Raw genomic sequence first — 23,358 nt, forward strand, 5'->3', positions numbered from 1 at the left:
ACGGTGTACTCTAAACAAAAACATACAATTTCCACACCAGTTTTTATGCATTATTTTCTGCCTCATGCATGTTCAACCGTGGATCCACCCCTCGCCTGAACGTTGAATTTTTACAATCTCTTACTGCGTACTTCATTTGTGAAAGACAATCTCCAGAAAATGTCGGGATCCAATTTTGACTGAAATAGCCAAACAAAATCACTGATTTTCCAGGGAATAATTCATGGATCTGTATGAAAAACAAGAGATGTATGTAACTGAGTGGTGCAGCCTGTTTGCGACTGTTGGGTCTTGACGCAGGTATGCACTCTACTGAGTGCCATTCTATTTGAAGGGTTCAGGGACGGGAGTGCATGCAGAGAGTCACCATTTCATTTCACTCTTCATTAATTTCTCATGAGCACCGCTTCTAAGAAAGTCGTGTTTTTTTACCATTGACTTCCTCATTTTTTTATTTTTTCAGCTGTGACAAAAACACGAATGTTCCCTGACTGGTGCTAATTTTATCTTGTCATTTTAATGGTTATTATACTGTTGGTAAATTCACGTGCATGACAGCACATCAGTACTGTGTTGAATGTTTTGGACACTTGAATATTTTCTATATAGCAGTTGTCTATTCTGTCCTTGCATACAAATGGAGTGAAAGAAGGCCGTGAGAAGATTTATTGTCTTGTTTTCCTTGAGCTTTGCAACCATGGAAACACAAATCACATAATCACAAAATGGGCTGCAGAAACCTATGGTGTAAAAACACGTCAAGATTCTTTGAAGCAGTCTCCTGCTGAGAACTTTGAAAACCTGTTCTCCTGTGTACTGAGCCGAGCTGGGGAGGTTTGACAGGCGGAGGATGGTCACGGTAGCAGATGGTTTGACTGAACTATGACAATCATTTTTTAATTGAAAATTCTCAATAAAATGTCATAAAATGGTTAAAAATGTCCGTCCGTTTAATAAATCTCAAAGTGATGTTGTATCTGTGATGTTGAATGTCTTATTTTGTCCGAAAGTACAACTCTGATGATAATCGGTTTACGAGGATATACAACAAAAAAAGCTGCAAATACTCTCTGACAAATTCTATATTGGAGAATATTTGGACATTTTGCGTTCAAGATGACATAAACAAACTTTGATGTCACTCAATGAAGCACATAGCTCTGCCAAGGCCCAACAGTCCCCATGAATTCATCAAATTACACACACTCAAAAATATCAGTCGGCAGATTTTTTCCACCACATCTGTATACTGGTTTTTGTGTAACCATGACATACAAACCAGGACTAAAATTATGGACAGAGGTAAAAACCCAACGTCTATAGCAGAGGTAACGATTCGGATATCAGTATCAACCATTTCATTAAGTGATGAATCCTGTAGTTTTGTGGAGCATTTGTTGTCAAAATATAAAAATAAACATGAAATTAAAGTCCTACTAACAGTGTTTGTTCCATTTGTGCGTAGACACGCTGGCTGAGGATCACAGATGTCACAGAATCTGTTTCAGTGATTATTCAGAATGAATCAGCGGGTCCTTGAATAAATCTGTGGCTCGTGGCTCGATGTGTTGATCGACGCATATTAAACAGTGACTGCCTTAAATGTTTTAACCAGCTCTCCTCTAAACTCTGCAGGAGGCCTGTCTGAGGGCGCTGCTGCTTTCATGAGGGTTAAGAGGAGCGAAGGAGGCATCTCCCGGGGGCTCGGTGAGTCAGAGCTTCTTATTAAACCCGGAGATTTTCAGAAACAGCCTGGCATCAACATTTTTCCTTTAGTTTTTAAGCTTTGCTGCCCTGCCTCTTCCAGGTCCTTGATATGAAATAAATAGGAATCTCAAGGAAAAAAAACATCAGAACCAAAAGGGAAATATCCGTTTTACATGTTTTTTGGTTTCTTTTTCTACCATCACTTTCAAGAGTTATGGTCCTTGATAGGTTTGTTTAAATTTCATAATGTTGATATGATGTCCTCATAAGTGCCTGAGTTCGCATTAAAGTCCAGAAAGCAATTTTGCAAAATGCAACAAGTCTAAACTGAAATCCATCAGACGCAAAAGCTGCAGCACAAGGTTGAAATGATCAGAGATTAGATGCATGATGTTATAAATCCCCCACCTGTCAACTTTTATATCTTGCATTTTACCCGCTTCTTAAGAATTTCAAGAAACTGCAGGAGAAACCAAAATCTAAACGATTCCCTTAGATGTTGGTTCATGTTTGATTGTTTTTCAGGTTCCATATCTTCTTTCTTTTCCTTCATGTACAGAACACACAGAGGATCGAACACAGAACTGGTGGCAAAATGACACTTAAAGGACCCACCATGGCTGCCACTGCTGTATAGCTGTCAATCACATGGCATCTACGCCTAATGCACGATATGCATTGGTGCTTTATCGTGTTTTTTTACTCTAAATGGGACCTTCATTTACAAACTTTACATCAGGATGTATTGTCGAAGACTCAAATCGAGATTGTGTGCGTGTGTGGACGTTTTTGTGTTGATGCGATAAAATTCAAGATGACATATTGAGTCATATTGGAATCTGTTCTTTCATATCATATTTTTTTCTTTAATTTTGATTCATTAAAATGCAGGATAAAGACACAGCCTCTTTGGTTTCACATTAAGAAGACATGATGTTGTTTTGTTCCTCTGAAATGAACAGAACAAATCACGTCAGCTGGTAATCACATGCACAGTGTCACTAACACAGTGGGGAATGTTTCTGTTCCTGCGGAGAGAAAAAATTCTTTTCTTTTCAGGATAATTGATCCTCGGGTCACTGAAATAATTGACAAAACTCTCATCCTCCAAGTAAAACACAAATATTGAAACTCATTCAGATCAGCCAAAATAAAAAGGATTTTGGATTCAGTGACATATTTCAATCTTTTAAAAAGTTTGCTTTTAACTAAATAAAACTCAGATTGTGACGCAGCGTCACAAGGACGAGCAGAGAGGGAGGACGGGAGCAGGATTCAGATTAATTAAACAGGCCCATTATTTAATCAATAAAATATTTTATCGAAAACCGTGATGTGATTGTTTCCAGGTTCTCAAAATAAAAAGTAACATTTGAAGATGTCTTATTGTTTATTTAAAGCGTAAATATTATTTTAGGTATCCTTCACAATTGCTTAATTAATCAAGGAAACAACTAAGAAAAAACAACTAAAACACAAATAACAATTAAATCAAAAAGAAAGATACTTAAACCTAGTCTGCTCAGGAAATCATCTACATCCCTTTAACTCCAAATGATTTAACATCTCACACCTTCAGATTACAATACTGAAGTTTCATCATGATGTTTGAAAGTGAGGTGAATTTGACTGATAAAGACAACACTCATTCTTTCTGAAATGAGCATACAGACTCAAAATGAGCCCAAAGACTCAAAACGACTGACAAGAGAGTGAGATGCAAAATAATAACTGATGCAAAAAAACGACTTAAAGGTGACACAAACGCAAAGAAACACACACACGATTAAAAGCCTCAACAAAGAGAAGCAAAGTGACGAGCAGCTGATACAAATGAACACACGGAGACACACGATGACTTCAAGGAGCCACAACGCAAACACAGAGATGCAGAAGGAGACAAAGACGCAGAAGTGATCCAGTGTGTGTGATGTGTATGACAATGAAACATCACTGACTTCTCGCAGGCTGCTGCTGCTTGACACTCATTCAGACTAAAACCATTAATCATCTATAATCAATAAGGAAAACCACACCAACGCTCTGTTACAACTTACCTGAAGGTGCAAAGACTTTTTACCCAGAAACCCTTCCTCTCATCTGGTCCGCGCTCACTCTCTTCAGGACGTGCTTCTCCTCTTCATCCTCCGCGGTGACACGCTCCTCTCCTGCACGCTCCTCAGCGGCTGTTCGTTCGGTCTGTTCCTAAGAACCGACAGTCTCCAGCTCTGCAGCAGCAGCTCGTCACAGGCTCTGCTGTAACTAGGTAACAGCTCCGTGTGCTGCACACAGGGAGGAGGTGTTAAAGTCCTACACACACAAACACACACACATTTAGGTGATATATTTCCTAAATTGGTTTTGCCCTCATAGAAATATCAATCCTTTAAACATACCAGATTGTTTAAATCCTAGATCCATAAATTATTCCCATGGGAAATAAGTAAAAATGTTTGTACTGTATTTTAAATCTTTGCTAATGGGTATTGTAATGCCAATAATTCCATATTATATACCATATTTACAGATTTGTTTGAAGGCGAAACAAAATTTCACAACAGAAAAAGATTTACTGTTATAAAGCAGATTTTGGTATAATTTCAACACTCAAATTTCTGGATTAAATGTGTAAACTCAGATTCTTTTAAAAAGGCGTATTTAACTTAACTTTGACATTAACCTATTCTGAGGATTAACCTTTATATTCATATAATTTCATTCGGTGGTTTCCAAATGTCCTTGTGTGATATATGTAGTCCTCTGGTTTGTCACAACAGATTTTTTATAAATCGTCTCCTGAAAAAGTAATAAAAAAAGCATTACAGATATCATACATGCTTCAACTGTTCGTGTGGTTGCTGACATCCTGGATTAAGTTATGTTGTGGTTCTGTGACAAATAAGAGAAGATGTTTCATTATGTGTGTGTGGGGGTATTTTACAGCCCCCCCTGGCTGATAGTCGTCTTGGGTCTCATAAAGCAGATGTGTCCTATTTTTCTTTCAGGTGTATTGATTGAGCAGCGTGGGTACAACCGATCAATGGATTGTTATTTGCTGAAGTAGCTCCCCCACCTTGGCACACTATTATCATCTCTGTTGTGCTTCCACAATCGGACCATTCTCTGCTCTAATGGCTCGCTCTCCCACTAATGCAACACAAGGTCTTCTCTCGTGTTAAAAGGGCCATGACAACAGTTTGTCTCTGGGTCTTTCAAACAAAGATTCTCTCCACATTTCACATGAAGGACACCAAACTGGGTGTCCTTGAAAAAATAAAACATATGTGTGCTTTTGGAATCTATGAGAGGTTTAATGTACATTAGCAACAGGTATTGTTTAGTTATTGTGTTTTTCAGCCACAGGAAAAAACAGGTACTCTTTCAGATACTGAAAAATAACTTTGCACAAGGCTGTCAATGTGTATTGAGAAAGTTAATGGGTTTAAAATTCTATAAGTGTTTACTTAGATTTGTGTACTTGTTCACGAACGTGTAAATATGTACATGTGTAAATAGGAAAATAGGAAAAGTAAATGTCAATGAGGTTTGCACATATGTAAAAAAGCAAATAGTTCAAAAAAGCAGATTGATTATTTCCGCCTCAGGTGCCTCGCACTTGTTATCAATGTGTTTTTGCGAAAGCAAAGACGTGGTGGAGACCAAAAACAGACGTTAAAGAGATGAAATGTTGGACTTACACTCATCAAGTTGCCAAAAACATAACTCCAAAGAAATGGTTATGTCGCACTGTAACTTCTGGATGAGCAAATACATAATTTTCACAGCAGAAATCTTGACTTGTCACAGCAGGAAAAAACAAATTTCATCAAACCATGTGAGTGAACCAGAGTCTACAAAACCCAGAGCCTGGAAAAAGCTCACCTCAGTGGAATGAAGTGTTTTTTAATGTTATCAGCTTCTGTGCTTTTCCTGCTTTGAAAAGCCAACATGTTTGCTTGGGAAGAAAGCTCTACAGGCAACTGTTTGTTAACACTTTCACCATATCAACTTAATTATGTGACAATATGTCAGTCTTGTGTTCACAGCTTGTTTCCACAGAATAATTTCTTGTTGTTTTTTTCCCTTTGCAACTCCATCCGCACCTAAACTGCATCTGCACTGCACCAAGCAACAGCAAATGGACATTGGCAGTGAACTCAGACTCGACTGTGAAGATAACATAATGCTGGTGAGTTTCATTCCGAAACAAGAGCCCCAAAAAAACAAGAATATTTTCTACATATCCTAGATTTAAGTTTTTTTTTATCTTTAATAATATAAATATAAATATTCCAGCTGAAAATGTACCATAGATCTTTCACATATTAAGCTGTGCAGAGACTTTTAATATCTTAAATCCTTTCAGCAAGTATTTTACATTTTTCAGCAAAAAAAGGGGAAATCAATATGAGTTGCAATTGTAAAGATGTTACAATATAATTTGAAATCACTTTATTAAGATACGATTATACAATTATGTTATGTTGATAAACTGCAACAGCAAATATGTTTTATATGAAACCATTTGCAGCATAACTCTGATTATTGTAACATGTCTGATAAGTTGCAGATATGTACAGTATGTTGATACTGAACATATCAGAGAGATACTCGCCAACCAGGGCCGTGGCAACCGGGTGGGTAAAAGATGCCACTGCCTGGGGCTCCAAGTTGAGAGAGAGGGCCCCTGAGAACGGATCCGCAGCAATAATTTTGTGAGAAATTCTTTAATCTGCAATCTACAGGAGACTGCAATGACACTACAGTCAGAAACTCCCCTGATGAGGCCCCGTGTCACTAACTTTCTGCCAAAAGCTTGATAATTTCAGAGGTTTGTTTGAAGACAACAACTTCTATCATGCACCGTGTGTTTCTCCCTTTCTAGTAAAGGTTATTTGTGCTGCCTTTATCTATAAAAAGAGATATGTCCGTTTCAAATGAAACTTCCATGGGCCGCATAATCGTTACGCCATACATCCACTTGAGGGGAGTGCAGAGTTGAGAGTCTCTGACAACTACAAACATGGCGATGGTGGAGGAGCTTGTGATAATGTTCCTCTTTGGAAAGAAGAAGCCACTTTGTAAATGGCATAGATACTTTCTTCCTTATGTCCTGATGATCATTTGTCTTAAACCCCCTCCCCCCCCGGTATGCCCGGTGGTTTACTGCTCTGTTTCATCTGTGTGTAAGCTTTCAAAAGACGAGCACAAATACAGACTAAATGAGCACTGAGTATGGACAGAAGGCTTTGTCTGTTTATACGTACTTGAGCATAAATTAGGCTATAGAAGGATCAATCCGACATCACACAGGTGACGCTCTGTCTTTTCAACGGCTGGATCTAATCCCAAATGCAAGAAATACAATCAAGACATTTAATTTTAGGAAATCATTATCATATCCAAAAGATATAATAAATAAGACACAGATGCGTTAGGACTCAAGGCTATTCATGTGTTCACTGGTGAAATATTTTCTATGCCTATCTCCTACAGGCACGGAGTAGTTATTTACAGTTCACGCTGTCTCTCCTTTCTCTTAGTCAGAGTGCAGAGAGGTGCAGCTGACTGTTGTGTTTGCAGAAGTGCGAGAGCTTGGCCAAGGTTAAAGGCTTCACTCCCTAGACACCACAGATATGAGACAGCGTCAACAGGCAGTTCTGTTTCTAGAGCTAGAAAATACACTTAATTGTTCAGGAACTAGCAGAAACATAGATTACCTGATCTGTAGGGGTTTAAAGTGTGACCACAGGAAATTAGACTTCAGAATATGAGATGCACAGTTGTTGTATTGAGGGGTTCCGATTTTCTCCTTCGCCAAGCTTCAAAGAATATTTCGGCAGACGACATCAAAGGCCTCCTGAACACTTTCTTCACTGATAAGTTGACCATTAACGAGCAGATTATCCACTTACAGTAATCACGCATTCACCACTAGTTTTCATGTTGTCGCTGAAGCATGCATATTACAGAAACTCACAGGCCTCATCTGTAAACTGGCCTTACCTGGTAAAATCAAGGTTATGCATCTTATTTGTCAGCCTAGAGCCAACAGTAGATAACAATTCTTTAGCCCTCATATGATTGCCTCAGGGAATGGACTCCTACAGTGTCTGAAAGGTCATGAACAGCGCCCACGTCCTCCCTGCCTGACTTCATCCTTACAATAACATCAGTGCAAATCATGAAGTTGTCGGATTAAAACCTCCTCTGAAAGTCTTTATAGCATGCGAATGGAGATGTCAGAGTCCTTGTTTCCACCTTGAGTACATAACCAGGTGCAATGTGTATTTAAGTTGTCATGAGAGAGAGAGAGAGAGAGAGAGAGAGAGCGAGAGAGAGAGAGAGAGAGCGAGAGAGAGAGAGAGAGAGCTTGGCACGCCGGGTGGACGTGGGAGATTATTGTGTTTTATACCAGAGGGTTGAAAGAGGGTTACCAGCTGCCAGCAAGCATCTCCGCAACAAATAAAGCATCATGGTCCAGAGAGGGAGAGGCTTTTTGACTTTTAGCTATTTGACCATTTTTAGAGCTCTGCAGGAGTCTGATGAGTCAGTCGTGAATGATGAGGTGTGGGTGAACGCCATTCTAAAACAAAGAGAGGATCATCGTCATCAGTTATGGGCTTCCTCCCTGTCAGCTGTCTGATGAGCTTCATTGCCTTGGAAATCTGTGAGCAATTTTATGTAAAATAGCACAAAGACGCAAACATCATTATGAAAGGTTTAATAGGTTACTTCTTGACGTGGTGGAAAATTTGATCTACACGTTTTACTCCACCACGTTTATAAAATGTATATTTATTTAAGAAATATTTATGCACTGTTGGCAGTTAAACCAGTTGGCAGTTAAACCAGTGCTTCTTAACGTTTTGAGATTTCTTTTTTTGAGACTACAAAAGTAAAATTAACATTGTTGTACGATAATTTTGCTCTGTGTACAATCAATAATGCCAATATGTCCATGATTTAAAATCATTTTGTAATTTTGTGAGACTTAGTATTATCAGTATCTAGATGGTAAAATATGGATCACATCTGTGTTTTACGCGTCTCTTTTGACGTGACGTTTTTGCAGCAAATCCTGAATGATGTGATGATGAACCTCGACGTGATCGGCAAAGCACATCCGGTTCGCTACACTTGAGAAAAATCTTTAAAGTTTTACAGATTGTTTTAAACATTTTTGGAGCAGTGTTTCTGTCACACCCCGCCTCGGGTGAAGGTAATGTAACCTTAAAAAGACTGGACTTTCAAACCCAAAGATGGCAAGGCACACAGTTGCAAATTGGTTTATAACAACATTTATTCTCCCAAAGTGTCAAAATAAGTGCACAACATACATAGGAGGCCAAAACCCAAACATCTCAGTAGATATTCCGTGGAGAGCTGAGCACCCTGCACAACACCGACAACCTCCTCCGGCAACAGCATGCAGCAGACTGTCAGAAGGACAGCAGCTCACCCCTTATATACCCCATGGCCCCTCCCACTAGACAGGCCCAATCAACAGGGGGATTATAATACTGAGCATTTTGCCAACCAACCATGAATACACTCATCAAAAAATACAGCATGCATGTTAAGCTTACTTTCATTTAGCAGATTAGTGATTTTCACTAGTACATTTAAAATTGTCACTCATGAATGTCCAATGTCAAGGTCCAGTGTCCCCCTTTGACACAAGGGAAAATGGTTTGGCCGAAACATGGCCAATCAGTCCAATCAGTTGCAGCAGGTATTTCCTGACACCATATTTAAAGCCCTCAGCCCCACCCTGACTCTTTTCGTCTGCAGTACAGAGCCGTGGTGAGCGGGTAAGATTGTTTGTGAGTGTTTGAACAAAGAGAATGTATGCTTGAGGGCCTTGCCGCTCACACCATCCATCAATGCGCGCCGCCGACAGGCAGCCAAACAGGGACAGTGGTCTAAACTGTCACAGTTTCAAAACAAATTCGCTTCAGAATCTCGACACGGCTTTGATTAGTTTGTATTGAGTGTCCCATCCCTACTCTAGTCGTGAACAATAATTTTCTCAAATAAGATATTTTAAAGCTTCTGCTACGATGCTATTTCCCATCTGGCAACGCTGATCAAACCATACGGCATATCTATAAAATTGTAACGTAAAAACAATTACTTCAGTACAATTTAACAAGATTTTAATCTTATTTGATTCAAATTTCAATAACTTTGAGTACAGAACCCATTAAGGTAGATGTTTCATGTGGCCAAACCACTTGATCTAAACTGCCTCAGTGGGGATCAGACCCTCATCTTTTGTTGCAGACAGACTTTGTGATTTGGATTAATTATACCACCATCTTGCCAGTGCGGGTTTTATGAAAAACATTAAAAGAACAGATGGTTCCTCCTTTCCGCTGGGACTAAAACCGTCAGGGAAATCAATCATTTCTTCTTCCTTCAAGATAAAACAGTTCGATGTTTCCTGTAGCAGATGTTCATCAAAAGTTCATTCCCTCCAGGATTTTGGGAGAAATTGTTCCAACCTTTAGAGACTGATGTCCCCAAAGCTTTTTTTTAGGATTTCGAGGGATGTTGCAGTCGATGATTTTAGGCTTTTGTCGTAATGACATTACAAAGTGAAAATTACAAAATATTTGTAGTTATTGGTATAAAGCTTTCAACACTGATCATGCTTGAACTATTTTTATCAGTATTTATAATATGCAAACAATTTATTTTTGTATTTATTTTGTCTAACTCGCAGAACAAAAACCGAACAGCAGTGCAATTAGCTCCAGCAGTAACTTTTGTCATTTAACATTATATTCGTGACACATCTTAACACCTAAAAACAAAAATGTGAGTTCAGTGTCGTCCATGTCTTTGGCTGCACTTTTTTTGCAGGTAGCACTGCTGTGATTGATCAAACGGGAAATTACTTTGACTGGTACAATTGGTGGGACAGATAAGGAGACTGTAAAAAAAATACATGGTTGATCATACCAGGTGTTGGCATTGCTGCCTATCCTTGGTTCGCCATTCCAGGCCAAGTTCACTGGACCGTACACCGTGGTCCGACAGGTCTCTGAACAGAACTATCTGGTTGATACTCCAGACCGTAAAAAGTCAACACAACTGTGTCATGTGAACTTGCTGAAAGCTTACTATGCCCGTATATCTGTGCCAGGAGCGGATGTGGTTTAGGAGGTTAAGCCTGCTATGTTGACTACCATAGCTCACATGCTCCCGGCATCTGTTTCAGTAGGGGAAACGGGGGATGAGGAAGAGGTGGATGTGAGAGGGCCTGGGGATGGCGTGCTGCGTCCTCGGCTCAAAAACTCAGAAACGCTTGCAGATTTAAGAGGTCTATTCTGCCACTTGTCAGAAGAACAAGGCAGGGATCTGTCGGGACTGTTGGCTGCTTTCCCTTCCCTGTTTTCTGATACTCCTTCCTGTACCCACTTAGTGCAGCATGACATCGATGTCGGGGATGCAAAGCCAATTCGGCAAAGGTTCTACAGAGTTCCCCTGGAGAAGCGCCGCCGCATGGACGCTGAGGTTCAGTATCTGCTAGATAATGAGCTGGCTGTGCCTTCAAATTCCAGTTGGGCCTCTCCATGCCTACTGGTGGGAAAATCAGACATGACAGACAGGTTTTGCACAGACTACAGAAGGGTAAACGAAGTGACTAAACCTGATTCTTTTCCCTTACCGAGGATGGAGGATGGCATGGATGCGGTAGGATCTGCCAGATTTGTGAGTAAATTTGACCTATTAAAAGGATACTGGCAGGTCCCGCTGACGCCACGTGCCCAAGAGATCGCTGCTTTCATTATGTCATCGGGGCTGTATTCCTACAGGGTCATGAGTTTTGGGCTCCGAAATGCGCCTGCCACTTTTCAGCGTCTGATGAACCAAGTAGTGGCAGGGCTGGAGGGCGTAGCTGTTTATTTAGATGATGTCGTAGTATACAGTGACACTTGGGAACAGCACAGGGATCGAGTCCATGCATTGTTGGTTCGTCTCCAAGACGGTAACCTCACAGTTAACGTGGCTAAATGTGAATTTGCCAGGGCCACTGTTGCGTACCTGGGGAAGGTTGTGGGACAAGGACAGGTCAACCCAGTAAGGGCCAAAGTCCGTGCTATCGACAAGTTTCCACCGCCTGTCTCCAAGACTGAGCTTAGACGATTTTTGGGTATGGTTGGCTACTATAGAAGTTTTTGCCCTAATTTTTCTTCAGTGGTCGCCCCATTGACCGGCCTACTACAGCAGAAGGTCAAGTTTGAATGGTCTCTGGCCTGTCGGCAGGCTTTTGGCCAAGTGAAGATGCTGTTGAGTACAGCTCCTGTCCTGGCAGTGCCTCACCTAGATCAGCCATTCCAGTTGCAGGTGGACGCCAGTCAGGTTGGGGCTGGGGGTGTCCTGATGCAGAGTGATGATCAGGGAGTGGTTAGACCGGTCAGCTTCTTTTCTAAGAAGTTCAACCGTCATCAACAGAACTACTCTACAATAGAGAAGGAGGCGCTGGCGTTGGTGTGGGCTCTGCAGCATTTTGATGTTTACGTGGGAGGTGGGGTCCATCCGGTGGTTGTGTATTCAGACCATAACCCTCTAACCTTCCTCCACTCTCTGCAGAGTCCAAGCCAGCGGTTAATGAGGTGAACACTCTTTTTACAGCCCTATAACTTGAGCATCAGACACATTCGTGGTGTGGACAACGTAATAGCCGATGCGCTGTCGCGGGCGCCAGAAGGTTTCAAGTAAACCAGTTCCCGTTTTCCCTGACCGATCCCATTTAACATTTTGCCTTTCCTCCCTTTGACATTAATATTGTTTAATTTCTTTGTTGCCGCAGCCTTGTTTACAGAGGCCACATACATATGTTGGGCCTCTGTTTTAAGGGGGAGGGTGTTACGTCCCCCTTCCCTGGCGGTCAGGGAAGGTGTCCTTCCCCTGTGTGGTGGGGGGAGGTGCTGCTTCACTACTTGGGCCATTTGGCTCTTCCCTTTCTGCAGCAGGTGCAACTGATTGACCTGATTGGCCTGGTTGGCCTATAAAAGGAGGAAGACATCCAGCCTGTCGGGCTCTCGTCTCGGGTGACTGAAGCTGCTGCCAAACCTCATCGTCTTCATTTTGGTTTGAAGACTCATTACACCAGTCCATAACACATTACACATAGTTAAGCTGCCATCTACACTGATACTTAATTTCCTTGTTAGGGCCTTTTATTGTTAAATAAATATACCAAAAACTTGTCACTGCGTGTCTCCCAATTTGTTATGCCATGCTTGAGCCATGTGGTTGTAACAATGGCTCAAGCCATTGGTGGTTTATTGTCTAATGTACGTTTGGAAGGCAAATCTAATGCTCGTAGTCCTATTGAGCTTGCTAGTGTGGCATCCTCTGCCCTCAACCCTCACAAGGGTAAGGAAAGACTACAAAAACCTTGACAGGAAAAAAGTAGAAACCTCAGGAAGAGACGCATGCAAGGGATCCCTCTTCCAGGATGGACAGAAGTGCAATGAATGCCACTAGTAATCGTATCTTGATAGGCAGTTTTGAATATTCTTTGTCCGCGATCAGCTGCCACCATGATTGGGCGCTGCTATGATCCTTGATCCGTTGACGTAATCTGGGATCCGTTGAGGTCGGGGTCCGGATGAGGTGAATGTCCTTCGAGCCGGGAGGAGAATGGGGTGGAGGAGGGGTTTCGTGAGACGCTGAATGATGGCAAGCTGAGGGAGAGAGGAAAGGGATTTTTAAAGTTTTGACAGCTGCTAAATGACTGGCTGACAGAGCCCGCGCCCGACCTGATTGGATGATAGTGCACACCCCCAATCAGCTGATCACTAGGCAGGTTAAGTCCTCCATTGGGTATTCCTATGTATAGGAACGCCCCTGATCAGCTGATCATCTGCAGGTTAAGTCTACCTGACTGAACTTACGCTGGCTTCATTTCAATCCGGAGAGACTTGATTTCCAATTAACAGATTTTATTTATTTTCTTTCTACACGCACAGAAATGAGAATGTTAAACAGTCTTTGGCATTTTAGACCCCTGTGAGATGTCATCAGGATTTAGAAGGGGGTGTAGCAGAGCATCGAACAGGAATACCCCCAAAAAGAAATAAGACGAAGAAGGGAACAGGAGAGTGAGTTAATGATGAGTCTTACCTCATAAGTGGCCTCCTAAGCAAATAAACATGTTTGGAAAACAGACAATCATTATAACATTTATCAGATAGAATATAGAGATGACCCGGGATCTAAAATGTAGACACACATAAAGAAGTTAAAGTGCCAGAATGGATGATGAAGTGCAACAGAATTAACATAGGCGTAGCAACCACAAAGAATTTATATTGCATGGCAGACTTATGTAAAGGTCGCCGGACCAAGTTAAGCCATGGTGAGAGCATGTAGAACTAAGCAAAGGTCAGTGGAGACCAAACTTAGTAGAAGGTCAATTGACCGAAAGAAATTAAAAGGTCAGAGAAACAGATAATATTGAAATGACGACGGAAATGAGAACGATAACAGAAATTTAAGTCGCAGGACCAACAGAAATTAAAATTCGTGTAGCAACCACAAAGTAAATTAAATTGCATGGCAAACTTCACTAAAGGTCGCCGGACCAAGTTAAGCCATGGTGAGAGCAGGGCCTAGATGTGGAACTTAGTAAAAGGTCGCAGGGACCGAACTTAAATGAAAGGTCTATTGACCGAAAGGAAATTAAGGTCCGAGAACCAAATCAAATAAAATGACAACAGAAATGAGAACGATAACAGAAATTTAAGTCGCAGGACCAACAGAAATTAAAATTGGTGTAGCAACCCCTCACTCACTCATCGTCATCCGCTTATCCGGGGTCGGGTCGCGGGGGGAGCAGCTCAAGCAGGGGGCCCCAGACTTCCCTTTCCCGGGCCACATTGACCAGCTCTGACGGGGGGATCCCGAGGCGTTCCCAGGCCAGTGTTGAGATATAATCTCTGCACCTAGTCCTGGGTCTTCCCCGAGGTCTCCTCCCCACTGAACGTGCCTGAAAAACCTCCCAAGGGAGGCGCCCAGTGGGCATCCTTACCAGATGCCCGAACCACCTCAGCTGACTCCTTTCTAAGTAAAGGAGCAGCGGCTCTAATCCGAGTTCCTCATGGATGACAGCCACCATTCTGAGAAAACTCATCTCGGCCGCTTGTACCCGCGATCTCGTCCTTTCGGTCATCACCCAGCCCTCATGACCATAGGTGAGGATAGGAACGAAGATCGACCGGTAGATCGAGAGCTTTGCCTTGCGGCTCAGCTCTCTTTTCGTTACAACGGTGCGGTAAAGCGGACGCAATACCGCCCCCGCTGCTCCGATTCTCCGGCCAATCTCACGCTCCATAGTACCCTCGCGAACAAGACCCCGAGGTACTTGAACTCCTTCACTTGGGCTAAGGACTCATTTCCTACCCGGAGTAAGCTATCCATTGGTTTCCTGCTAAGAGTCATGGCCTCAGATTTAGCGGTGCTGATCCTCATCCCAGCCGCTTCACACTCGGCCACCAGCCGATCCAGTGAGTGCTGAAGGTCACAAGCCGATGATCCAATGAGGACCACATCATCCGCAAAAAGCAGTGACGAGATCCTCAGACCACGAACTGCAACCCCTCCCCACCACGACTACGCCTCGATATCCTGTCCATGTATATCACAAACAGGATTGGTGACAAGGCGCAGCCCTGGCGGAGACCAGCGCCCACTGAGAATGAAACTGACTGGCTGCCGAGGACCCGAACACAGCTCTCGCTTTGGGAGTACAGAGATTGGATGGCCCTGAGGAGAGACCCCCTTACCCCATATTCCCGCAGCACCTCCCACAGTTTCTCCCGGGGGACCCGGTCATACGCCTTCTCCAGATCCACAAAACACAAGTGGACCGGATGGGCATACTCCCAGGCCCCCTCCAGGATCCTTGCGAGAGTGAAGAGCTGGTCCGTAGTTCCACGTCCGGGGCGAAACCGCATTGTTCCTCTTCAATCTGAGGTTCGACGATCGGCCGAACCCTCCTTTCCAGCACCTTTGAGTAGACTTTACCAGGGAGGCTGAGAAGTGTGATACCCCGGTAATTGGTACACACTCTCTGGTCCCCCTTTTTGAACAGGGGAACCACCACCCCGGTTTGCCACTCCTTTGGCACTGTACCCGACTCCCACGCGATGTTGAATAGGCGTGTCAACACAGCCCCTCAACACCCAGAGCCTTTAGCATTTCTGGCTGGATCTCATCAATCCCTGGGGCTTGACTACCTCAGTGACCTCCACCAGGGAAATTGACGACGAAACACCATCAACCTCGAGCTCTGCCTCCAACATAGAGGGCGTGTTATTCGGATTCAGGAGTTCCTCAAAGTGTTCCTTCCAACGTCCGACGACCTTCTCAGTTGAGGTCAACAGAGGCCCATCCTTACTGTACACAGCTTGGATGGTCTCCGTTTCCCCCTCCTGAGGTGCCGGATAGTCTTCCAGAAACACTTTGGTGCCGACCGAAAGTCCTTCTCCATGGCCTCTCCGAACTTCTCCCACACCCACTGCTTAGCCTCCGACACGGCAGCAGCTGCAGCCCTTCGGGCCTGTCGGTACCCTGCAACCGAGTCCGGAGTCCTCCAGGATATCATATCCCGGTAGGCCTCCTTCTTCAATCGGACGGCTTCCCTGACCACCGGTGTCCACCACGGTGTCCGAGGGTTACCGCCCCTTGAGGAGCCTAAGACCCTGAGGCCACAGCTAGCCACCGCAGCTTCAGCAATGGAGGCTTTGAACACCGCCCACTCTGGCTCAATGCCCCCAACCTCCACAGGAATGCCAGAAAAACTCCGCCGGAGGTGTGAGTTGAAGATACCTAGGACGGGGGCCTCCTCCAGACGTTCCCAGTTCACCCGCACTACTCGTTTGGGCTTACCAGGTCTATCCGGAAATTTCCCCCATTCCCTGATCCAACTCACAACCAGATGGTGGTCGGTTGACAGTTCCGCCCCTCTCTTTACCAGAGTGTCCAAAACATGCGGCCTCAGATCAGATGACACAATCACAAAATAGATCATTGATCTTCGGCCTAGGGTACTCTGGTACCAGGTACACTTATGAGCACCCTTATGTTCGAACATGTTGTTTGTTATGGATAATCCATGACTAGCACAGAAGTCCAATAACAAACGACCGCTCGGGTTTAGATCAGGGAGGCCGTTCCTCCCCACCACGCCTCTCCAGGTGTCTCCATCGTTGCCCACGTGGGCGTTGAAGTCACCCAGCAGAACTACAGAGTCCCCTACTGGAGCCCCATACAGGACTCCATTCAGGGTCTCCAAGAAGGCCGAGTACTCTGAGCTGCTGTTTGGTGCATACGCACAAACAACAGTCAGTTTTCCCCCCTACAACCCTTAGGCGCAGGGAGGCGACCCTCTCGTCTACCGGGGTAAACTCCAACACCGCGGCGCTCAGCCGGGGATTTATGAGTATCCCCACACCCGCCCGGCGCCTCACGCCCTCGGCAACTCCGGAGAAGAATAGAGTCCAACCCTTATCCAGGAGTACGGTACCAGAGCTGAGACTGTGCGTGGAGGTAAGCCCCACCAGATCTTACTGATAGCGCTCCACCTCCCTCACAAGCTCCGGTTCCTTTCTCCACAGCGAGGTGACGTTCCACATCCCCAGAGCCAGCTTCTGCCGCCCGGGTCTGGTCCGTCGAGACCCCTGACCTTCGCTGCCACCCATGTGGCTGCGCACACGACCCCAACGGGTCTTCCCACAGGTGGTGGGCCCGTGGGATGAAGAGAGGGGGGGTGCCACGTAGTTTGTTCGGGCTATGCCCGACCGGGCTCCGTGGCAAACCCGGCCACCAGGCGCTTGCCATCGAGCCCTCCGTCTGGGCCTAGCTCCAGACGGGGGCCCCGGGCTTCCTCCGGGCCGGGTCACATCTCCTCTCCTTCCGTTATTCATTGAGGTTTTTTTTTTTAACCATTCTTAGTCTGGCCCCTCACCTGAGACCACTCTGCCATGAGAGACCCTACCAGGAGCACAAGGCTCCAGACAACACAGCCCTCACATTCATAGGGACACGCAAACCTCTCCACCACGATAAGGTGACGGTTCCAGGAGAGGTGGTGTAGCAACCAACAAAATAAATTAAATTGCATGGCACACTTCACTAAAGGTCGCCGGACCAAGTTAAGCCATGGTGAGTGCAGGGTCCGCTTGACCGAAAGTAAATAGACTGCATGCGACCGTTGCTGCATGTGTGAGGTCCTTCCGACCTAGCAGGGTCAGCAAGACCGCGTAGCAATGAGCATAGAGATTGCCCGGGTGTCTTACATGAATAGTTATCTGTATAGCTAGCATAACTCGCACGGAGTGAGCAGAACATACAAACCACCACCAGTTATATGCATGGCTTACCGATATCAGGGTTCGAAAATTTGAGACAGAAAGAGTGTGCGTTTGTTTGAAGACGTATATACGAAGTGAAGGCAGAAAACATAATCTCCAAATTGCTCTGGCGGAACAAAAGAACATCTTGGCTGGCTGAAGAGTAGCACTAATATCCTAAATGCGTGAGCTGAGTAGAGTACAGCGATAGTTTGCTTTATTAAGACTCTTCCAGGCTGGTGATAGAGCCATGTTTTGCTTTGACGAGCAAGTACCAGGATGAGGAATACGGGACAAATGCTAATAGAAGGCTTGTTTTGTAGAAGCCAGTTGCAACTTGGGAAAGAGGGGACCGCCGCTTACTTTGAAAAATCCCCCAAAAACTCACAAATGGAGTGCATTTGTGAATGACTGCAGATAACCAATTTTTTTTATTATTATTAGTCTGTTTATGTATTTATTGACATCTTTAGCTGCAAGGGAGGATTTTGTGATGTCACGAATATGCTATACAATTATATTTACTATTTAAATTCGGACCGCGGGGCGCGGAGTGATTCAAGCGTTTAGTTGGAGAGGGATGCGCCTGACTCTGGGGAACTACCGGGGAATCCCCCCGCACAGATGAACTGCAGGACCTCTCAGGTACATGCGTCTGACAATTTAAAATTAAGTCAGCTGTTGCACTTGCACCTTGGTCCAGTCAAGCCGTGCCTACTATCTCGCCACTGGAGACCGTTTGTATAAAATGCATAAGAGAATGCGTCCATTATTATTTATTTTATGTAAACAATAATGTTTTTAATTTTAGAATTATTATTATTTATCTATATATATTTATTTATTTTTGAAATCATAGTAGCAGACCATAAAGGGAAATACAAGGTACGCAAATGTGTTGTGTGTGTTTGGTTTCTCTGGTCACGGCTGCTCGGCTCGGAGCAGAAACTTCACTTGGTTTGTGCCGAGAAGGAGTTTATATGACCTCCTCCACTCTGCTCTCGCTTGAACTAATAACCACTCATCCCTAGTTACCAGGACCTGATCAGAACGTGAAGTAACTTATGTTATTTGAACTCGTTCAAGAGTTTAAGCGGAGTCAGCCTTTGAACGTCATGAAATTTACTCGATAATTTGCACTCGATACAACACGTGACTCTCACAGTCAGTGAGAAAATGAGCAGTGTGACATGGATTCATGTATTTACCCATTAAACCGGAAACCCTAGCAACAATAACGAAATTGCTGAGAATTTGGCAACTTATTGGTGGTCTGCACCTGAAGTCGGGCGCGTAATTCCCAGCGCCGCCAAGGATATATATATGAACTGACCTTATGTCTGCTTAAGGAGGCTAAGCGCCTTGACCTGTGAGTTTATTCGTTTATTTGCTTTGTCGACCGCCTAGGTCTCATTATTCCTCGTGTTGGAGATACGAGACCGCAGAGGGGTTGGAGATCAACGCTTGTCTCCTGCATATGTAAAATCCATCATGGGATCAAGCGCCCGATAGACTGACCGGGATGAGAGTCTTGTGGCTGTTAGGAACTAGCTGTTGGAATGTACGAACTCCAAAGTTCATTGATTTCAATTTGGGAACTTGTTTAATTATGCAACTGGGCCTGTCGGTGCGCTGGGGACATGAGGGGAACAATTTGATGCTTGAATTGTTGTGTGCATCCTTGCCAACGTATTACACGTGTGTCCAGAGGATACCACTGGAGGGCACATCTGATAATTCAGACTGTGTAGGACTCCTGGAATTGCATGACCTAAATAGCGTGCAACCCGCTGGAGGAGGTTACTGTTTTGTTAATTTTTAAGATTTACGCAGAAGAGCCAGCGCGGCCTGTAGATTGTCAATGTGCCCATCCATCGAGTACGTGTGACGCCAGTATGTTTCTAAGTTCACTGATGCGAGAATTTGATGAAATTCGCTACCAGTAATAATTTAATCATTTATTTTATATTTATTTATAGCATATATTTAAGTGCATATTGCGTCTGGCGTTCACCTAACGTTAGTTTCTGAGGACGTGCACGACTGACTTACAATGGACTCGGAATGTGCGAGACAGCCATCAGGTGCACGCGCACCTGTACTCAATTAGAAGATATGTAATTCGGGCCAGTTCAGGTGTACATAGCATGCTTTATGCACAGCGCGGTTTATGATTCTGAAAGGTGCATTGCTTCCGGTCTCAGATTAGATCGCTGAATACACCGATACGTAGAGTTGTTGACTCTACCGACGAAACAGACTGTGTTCTCATTAATGCAGAAGCAACGAGGAACAGCTGACATCTCCGTTTGATCACGGGACACACTCGCTGAGTGCGACTGATCCGCAGTATAGCTTCGCTGCGGCGTTCAAGTGTTTTTAAGAAAAGTGTAAATGTGCTGCTCGGTGGGGACCGGGGACTGGAAAGCGGTCTTCAGAATATTATCTAAAGCTAAAGTAGTATCATGAGTGTTTAAAGGATGATAATATACTTATCTTCGGTAAGGGCTTTAGAAGAGGTCGCTTGTTGAAACTTTTCCCGACCGCGACCGGCGGGGTCCGCTGGGGGGGGGGCCCGCTGGACCCGCTGAACCCGCTGGATCGTGCTCCAACCTGTGATCCGGTAGAATCTCGGACGGTTTACTTGAACCGCTGGGTCACGGAGCCGAAGAGGAGGTCTGAAGCTCTTCGGGAGTAATCTGTGTCAGGATCCGGCGTCGAGATGAACGATGTGAATAAACTAGATGATCAACTACGCGCGCCACTGAGAGACGCTGACGGTTTCGTGAGACGCTGAATGATGGCAGGCTGAGGGAGAGAGGAAAGGGATTTTTAAAGTTTTGACAGCTGCTAAATGACTGGCTGACAGAGCCCGCGCCCGACCTGATTGGATGATAATGCACACCCCCAATCAGCTGATCACTAGGCAGGTTAAGTCCTCCATTGGGTGTTCCTATGTATAGGAACGCCCCTGATCAGCTGATCATCTGCAGGTTAAGTCTACCTGACTGAACTTACGCTAGCTTCATTTGAATTGTTAACATACTTTGTGATTTTTCTTTTGTGAAATTATCAATACACTTTTCAGCTTTCTGAGGATTCCTGTTGGTGTTGTTTATATTTCCTCAAATCTTTTTTTCTAATACAGTTTAGTGAAAGATGACAGTGTCAGGGAGCAGTGCACATTTAAAATGATAGCAAACAGAATAACATAAATTTGCTTTATTTGGTGAAGAGAAGAGTTTTTTCTCTTACATTGTTGTTTTGCTCGTCAACAAGCTGCAATTACTATTTTGCAAACAGAGCTGCTTGCCTAGCTGTATATAGTCATATTTTGAAATTGATGAGATTTTAGAAACCTTTTTCTTTGATCGATTCATGCAGCTAAGTTTAAAGTAGTTCTATATAAATTTGGTTTAGTCTGTGAGTCAGATATCAAATCATTGCTCCACTCCCACATGGAAATAAAACCAAAGCTGCATCTTTTGTGTTTATGTTGTCAGGTATGTCAACTGCTTATGTTTATCAACGCTAAATCAAAAACCAAAGCTGTTTCCCGTCCACCTTATATCTTCTTTGTCAGGAAACCAGCTGCTCAGGCGATTAGATAAGAGCTCTCCTTTCAGGTTGTCACCTTCACAGCGCCGCTTCATTTTTAATTTAATCCCCGTCTTCATGATAACATTTCTTTGGACGGAACCTTTGTTTTCTTGGCATCTCACCACGGTTCAAAATGTCAGAAGCACAAATGACGTTCAACAGGAAAGGGAAGATCAGGTATATTCCAGTAATCCTGTTGCTCTCAATCAACTCCTGGCATTCATTTGAATCTACCTTGGAGCATGAGAGCGAGTATGCTTTTTTTAAAGGCACGTTTCCTTGCTTTTATAGATGGACATTAATGATTCAAACACTTGCATCACATTTCTCTAAGAAGCTGTGTTTATATCCATCAGTTTCTTTATAGAATTGCATTGGAATTGTTTTATAAATAAGCTTCTGCTGTATGTGGCTACAGGTGTTGCTGCCAGCAATGAAGCATCCACAAACTCTCTGAGGACTTCGACCTTCCATCTTGTACAGTCTCCCAGTGTGTTAACGGCCGGGTGTGTTTGCATGAATTATGTCCAGTTGTGGCCAGAATGAGTTGCATCTTCCTCTGCTGCAGGCATGATAATGTGTGTTTATGTCTCATTCACACAGCAACATGTGGGGGTTGCGTCACAAGTGTCGGGGGATATAATCTTTCTTTATAATGCTCCTGCTGTTGTGCTGATGGTCGTCATCACTTGAGTCCAAATGCTTCTATAGCCTTTTGTATCCTATGAGTAAGCAGACCAGGCAGGACCACTTTGCTTTGCATGTTTACGCCAAAAGTGAAGCCAAGACAATTGATAGCCCCCTGGTGGCTGCCTGCAGTAAAGGTCCTCCGCCATATCAGTGGGCATGGGCTACACCATAAACTGTAAGTTAAGATGGACGTTGTAGCTCCACTTCCTCCCACTATCCAGAGATGAAACCAAAGTTTATGATGTTTAACCATGCGCTTATATCATCAAAAAACTAATAATTCAAACCAAATTAATCAGAACGATGAACACTTGAGCAAACATCTTGTGATATGAACTCCCTAAAATGAAAAAAGTATTTAGAGTTTGGTCTATGTCTCGTCTACTAACATGGGTGAAGCAGGGTTAATGACCTTTACCGCAGTCGGCCGATAGGGGGTGATAAAGGGGATTCTGCATCACTTTTGGGGGCTGTCACTCATCTTTATATACAGTCTATGGCCAAACAAAATCTACAAAGGGATCCGCTGACTTTACTGTAGATTAATTTAATATGTCCCTTTCAGTATACTGTAGATCGATGACTCAGGTTTTTCAGTAATCTGATTGGTCAGCAGTTTGGTCATTGACAGGATCTGATCTTTTGTCCCAAAGTTGACCTTCTCCAGAGCAGGCTAACAGTTAAGAATAAGCTACCATGATGATAAGAAGTGAGCCAGCTTCGCGGGTCTGGATATTCCGAGTTAAATCCGAAGATATCTGAATAACCGCAAATCCTGCTTCAAAGTGTAGGCCTCAGGTCATGATGGATGAAGTTCGATTTGTTTGGCTCCCTCCTGGCTTCCACGCCATTTAAATCTTGTTGTATTTTGTCTTTACTTCGATTTCCTTTTCTGTTTTCTATAATCGTGTGGAAAATCCATGTGTGATGTCCTTTGTGTAGCCATAAGCTGGGATGTAGCTACTGCTACGGCAAGCTGTTGACCTGAATA

Source organism: Platichthys flesus, chromosome 16, assembly GCF_949316205.1.
Source record: "Platichthys flesus chromosome 16, fPlaFle2.1, whole genome shotgun sequence".
NCBI classification, from domain to species: domain Eukaryota; kingdom Metazoa; phylum Chordata; class Actinopteri; order Pleuronectiformes; family Pleuronectidae; genus Platichthys; species Platichthys flesus.